The sequence below is a fragment of the Nicotiana attenuata genome, unplaced genomic scaffold (assembly GCF_001879085.1).
Source record: "Nicotiana attenuata strain UT unplaced genomic scaffold, NIATTr2, whole genome shotgun sequence".
Classification (NCBI taxonomy): Eukaryota; Viridiplantae; Streptophyta; class Magnoliopsida; order Solanales; family Solanaceae; genus Nicotiana; species Nicotiana attenuata.
This window is the reverse complement of record NW_017671937.1, coordinates 201,585-207,406: the sequence shown is the minus strand read 5'-3', so window position 1 is coordinate 207,406 and position 5,822 is coordinate 201,585.

The following is a 5,822-nucleotide window of genomic DNA, read 5'->3' as shown; positions in this document are numbered from 1 at the left end:
ATCAGGTAAGCAGTGCAAGAGGTAGCATAGAAGCCAATGAAATGTGAGTGTTGAATGTCATGACACGTAATACATACAGGAACCAATGCATGAGTGCAATGCAATGCATATGACCGCTGCGACGTGCAGCCCGAGCCATCCATATTTAACGTCGACGGCGCTCACTAGGGGTGTGTACAGACTCCGGAGGGGCTCCTACAGCCCAAGCGCAATATCAAGCCATCTCGTGGCATCAACCAGGCCCTCGGCCTCAAAATCAATGTAACACCGCTGCGGCGTGCAGCCCGAGCCATCCATAGTCCAGAAATGCACATGTAACACTGCTGCCGCGCGCAGCCCAATCCATGCTCAGTCCAGAAATGCACATAAGCCACTTGGGCAATACAACATGGTAGTTCTCAGCTCAAAACGTCAATAAAATATTGTTTCAGTTTTCAAATCTTAGAAAAATGGCTGAATTTGCAAAAGAGTATTAAAACCTTGGACCGAGATCAAATAATATGCAAAGTAATGCGAAAACAGTGATATCAATCCATGAAGGATTCGCATAGTTGGCACGAAGCCCAAACATGGCAATCAGCCCAAATTATGATGATAACAAGTAGTTTCAGTCAAATACGTAGTAATTTCATCAATCGGGACGAACCAAGTCACAATCCCCAACGGTGCTCTACCCCACGCTCGCTATACGGCGTGCAAGTCACCTCAATACAGCACTATGATGTGCAAATCCGGGGTTTCAAACCCTCAGGATATCATTTACAATCATTACTCACCTTGAACCGGTGAAATCTCTAGCTCGCGACGCCTTTGCCCCTCAAATCGGCCTCCACGCGCGTCGAATCTAACCAAAATCAGAGCGAATACATCACAATATGCTAAGGGAACAATACCCAATCGAAAACAATTGAAAAATAGCAAAGATCTCGAAACTAGCAAAACCCGAGCCCCGGGCCCACTTCTCAAAAAATTACAAAATTCACATCATCGGATTCTTTATCTCGCCACGAGTCTAACCATACAAAAATTATCCAATTCCCGTAACATTTCGACCCTCAAATCCATGATTCTATCCAAGAGGGTTTTCTATACTTTCCAACAAAATTCGCGGATTAAACACCAAAACTAGTGATAGATTCAAGTTATACAACCAAAATTGAGTTAAGAATACTTATCCCGTTGTTCTCTCCAAAAATCTCCCAAAAAATCGCCTTATCCGAGCTCCAAATCGTCAAAAATGGCAAATGGGACGAAGTTTGGACTTTATTCTGCTGCCCAAGGATTTGTTCTTCGCGTTCGCGGTCCTCCTCTCGCGTTCGCAAAGAACAAAGTTCCAAAAATTTATTTTCCAAACTCTGCTTGGACAGCCTCTAGTGTAATGGTCATAACTTTTTACATACAACTCCAAATGACTATAATAATATATTTCTGGAAACTAGATTCAAAGAGCTACAACTTTCGTGTTTACATCATCTCCAAATGCACTATAGTTTGAGAGATACGAGCCTCCAAAGTAAGACCTGCGCAACAGAATTGCCTCTTCTTCGCGAACGCGAGGCTCTCTTCGCGAACGCGAAGAACAAAACCCCAGAAGATCCTTCTTGGCGAACGCGAGGGGACCCTCGCGAACGCGAAGAACAATACCAGATACCAGCTTCAGCCATTGCAAAACAACCCGAAATGATCCGAAACCACCCCGAAACACACCCGAGGCCCTCGGGACCTCAACCAAACACGCCAACATATCCCATAACATTATTCAAACTTGTTCCAACCTTCGGAATGCTCAAAACAACATTAAAACACCAAATTTGCATCGGATTCAAGCCTAACAATTTCAAGAACTTCCAAATTCCATTTTTGATCAAAAACCTACCCAAACCACGTCTGAATGACATGAAATTTTGCAGACAAGTCCAAAATGACATAACGAAGCTACAGCAACTCTCGGAATTCCATTCCGACCCTCGGATCAAAATCTCACCTATCAACCGGAATTCGCCAAAATACTAAGTTCGCCAATTCAAGCCTAATTCTACACCGGACCTCCAAAATCAATTCCGATCACACTCCTAAGTCACAAATCACCTCCCGAAGCTAACCGAATCACCGGAAATCACCTCCGAGCCCTCTAACTCATAAGTCAACGTCCGGTTGACTTTTTCCAACTTAAGCCTTCCTTAAGAGACTAAGGCCTCATTTGTTTGCACTTAATAGATGTCTGAATCTTAATCATTTAGATCTCAGACATTAAGTGCGTTTGTTTTTAAAGTCTGAATCTTAATTATTCAGATCTTGATCATTAAGTGTGTTTGTTTTTTTTACTTCACAACCACTTAATGGGTCTGAATAGGTCTATATGATTAAGATCTATAACATAGACTTAATTTCATTAAGATGCTATCATATATTCATTATTAACTGCCGCCACCACCTACCATTATCAACTACCACCATGCCACCTCCACCACCGTACTCAACCATCACCACCACCACCCACCACCACCTCTGCCACCACCACGTCACCATCATCCTTAATCATAGCCTCCATTATCGACCATCACCACCTACTATCCCCACCACTCCGACCACCATCATTCTCACCCACAATCAACACTCGTCCGCCTCAACTACCACAACTAACCACCCCATCACCTCAACAACCACAGCCGGCACAGCTCATCAATATAACCTACCACCACCCACCCACCACCTTCCTCAATCACAACTACTACCACCACCCGATATTATTAACTATCACCACCCACCACCACCATCCTCAATCATAATCGCCACCACTACCAATCACTATAGCTACTAGCATGAACCACCATCATCAACCAAAACTACCATCGCCTCTAGTCGGCATTCACCCGTTAGCCATCACCACCAACAACTATCATATTTTTAAAACTATATATTTTATTGATAGAATATTAGATTAGTTAGTATTTCACTTGAATTTTATGTTTATTAATTTTCAAATAAAGATAAATTTTATACATTCAGATGTTAAAAATCAAATAGTCTTAATTATTTCTATTCAGATCTTAATACACATCTTAATATATCCAGATGTGTATTCAGATTCAGATGTCTTAATCTTAATACACATCTTGATATTCAGATTTGTATTCAGATTCAAACGTCTTAATCTTAAAAAAAACAAATGAGGCCTAAGTATCTCATTTCTTATCAAAACCAATCCAAATCAACTCTAACACACCAAATACCGATAACGAAACATGAAGAAGCATAAAATGGGGGAAACGGAGCGGTAACACATGAGACGACGGGTCGGGTCGTCACATCCTCCCCAACTTAAACCAACGCTCGTCCTCAAGCGTACCCAGAGTTGTACTAGAAGCCGACCAATAGCTGAATGACCTTACCAAGCATATACCCGGGGTGATCCCACGTCACCCTATCTCGCATAGGCCCGATAACACGACATAACTGAAATCTCACAATCCATCTAGACCATAAACCGTAGAACCGCATTGCACTTTCCGAAATCATACACAAGATCAGAACCTCACCTCTATACTCAGAATAAGCCCGAACCAGCTGTAATGACCCATACCTGCAACCTCAGGTGCAATCACATGATATACTACATAACCCAAATACTCGAAACGATAACTTCTATCCATAGCAGTTGCCCACAACACCAGAATACCGGTAGGAAACTTCTTATTAGCTAAAGTCTTATTCCAACACTTTCATATACTGCCAACGATAAATGAAACACGCGATAAACCGTAACCATTTTCTCAGATCAACCATTCATGAAATCCCTTCCCTTTGACTATTACCACAACAGATTTCCGAGCCGAACCTCGATATTATCCTTCTAACAAACTAAAACCAAATCTGTTCGTATTCATTAATGACTCCACGATCACCTCGAATCCAACACACCACTCTGGTGATATGACACCTCAACACAGGCCTAAACCACAACTTGCATAATACCCGCACCAATGAGGAACGGTCTGAACATACTCAAATATGACAAATGACTCAACGAAAAAGCTGTACCTCAAACTTATCAGTATCATTACAACACAAGGCTGAGACCCCGTCTCACATCATAGAAATAGAACAACTGAATCTACCTCGAAAGGTCATAACTCCACGTGGCCTCGCCACAATGCGCGATCCTATCCAAACACTGTTACACATGAAACACCTCAAGTCGCTCTGCTCAAAACCGACAGCCACGCATAATTTGGTGCCTGAAACCAAAGCAATTCATTACACCCACGGTGAAACAAATAACATACGACACGCAACCCGATAGGTCATAACCGATACTCCATTTACCAATCAACACCCAATTACTTTTCCCGCTCGACTTCCTCTATGAATCCCCAATAGAACCGCACCACATGTGCCCATATCCAACAAATCATAACGTCTCACAGCACAGAAAAGCAACTCATAGATCTCCCCAGATCACTAGCAAGTTCAATAACGATCGAATCAACCTACCCCTCAACAACACAATTTGGGGCCAACCGAGCCAACTCAAGCTAAACACGTATCCAATCAGCTTACCAACGACCTCATTACCAAGAAGCCTGAAGCTGCTCCTTCCACTACTATAACTCCTGCCGGAGCCGTACGATACAGTGCCCAGCACCAAATCAATATCGAAATCCACAACCTCGCCCGGCGACATGCCCGGCCACAAGAACGCATCCGAAAGGAGTCCCTTAATACTGGAACTGAATCAATGGTAGAAACCTCTGTATTGACATTCGCCACGAAGGCCCAATTAAGAAAAGCAATCCTTCTCAGCCGTCCGCTGGTCTTCAGAATACAAACCACTCTGCTAGAACATAATCCGATGCACCTCGCCACGCAACCTGTGGCATTTTCCGACATAGCCCATAGCACAATAGTCTAGAATAACCCAACACTAAGACAACCAGTCTACACCCCAATATCATATCCAAAATCTAATATACCAAGCAAAGAAAGATCCACTCGAGCATCCAAATACCAATAGCCGCTAACGGTACCAATACACACGATCCACAACCACTACATAGCCTGAACGTGAGAAATCCCAGTCTCCAACTCCATATAGCACACGAATCACTGTACCTGATCCCAAATTCCGCCGTATGAATACATATTACATCTCAAGTACCCAATCATTCCACGAAAGATATTCTTAAAATTTCCCTGTGCCATCAAACAACTCGGACATCAGCAGTCGATCTAACAAGAAAGTGCCGCAATAATACTACCGAAGTACCATCAGTTAAGTCACATTACCCCTTTCCGAGACAAATACTCTCGTCAAATCACTTCCAATTAGCAGTATCATTTCCTTTGTTATTTGAGGCTACTCTTTACTTAAGAGTTTTATGAACTTCTTTTCAGAACTAAACTGTAACTCACCTAGCCAACAACTTCCACTGATCCCATTTGGAAGAAAATCATTACGCATTCCATGCTTCGCCACGCCCATAGAAGATATATACATCTCCAAACCACGGTGAAACCCAACAAGAATTCTTCCCCAATTCCATTTGCACAAGCTAAACTGTCAGAACTGAATCCTTCTAACTAGACCAGACTAGACAAGTTGTCAGCACTCAAGAGCTTTGCTGCACAATACCTGTAAGGGCTCATTACCTCGAACACATACAAAGAAATTAATCATATCCTTACCATACCGATTCGGTCCACTATCAAGTTATTCCATCTATCTGATTTCCTTTGTGATTCATCATCCACTTGACATTCCTTCTTGCTGTAGCACTACAATGCCTCAATCCAGGCTTACCACACGAGACCCAAGCACGAGA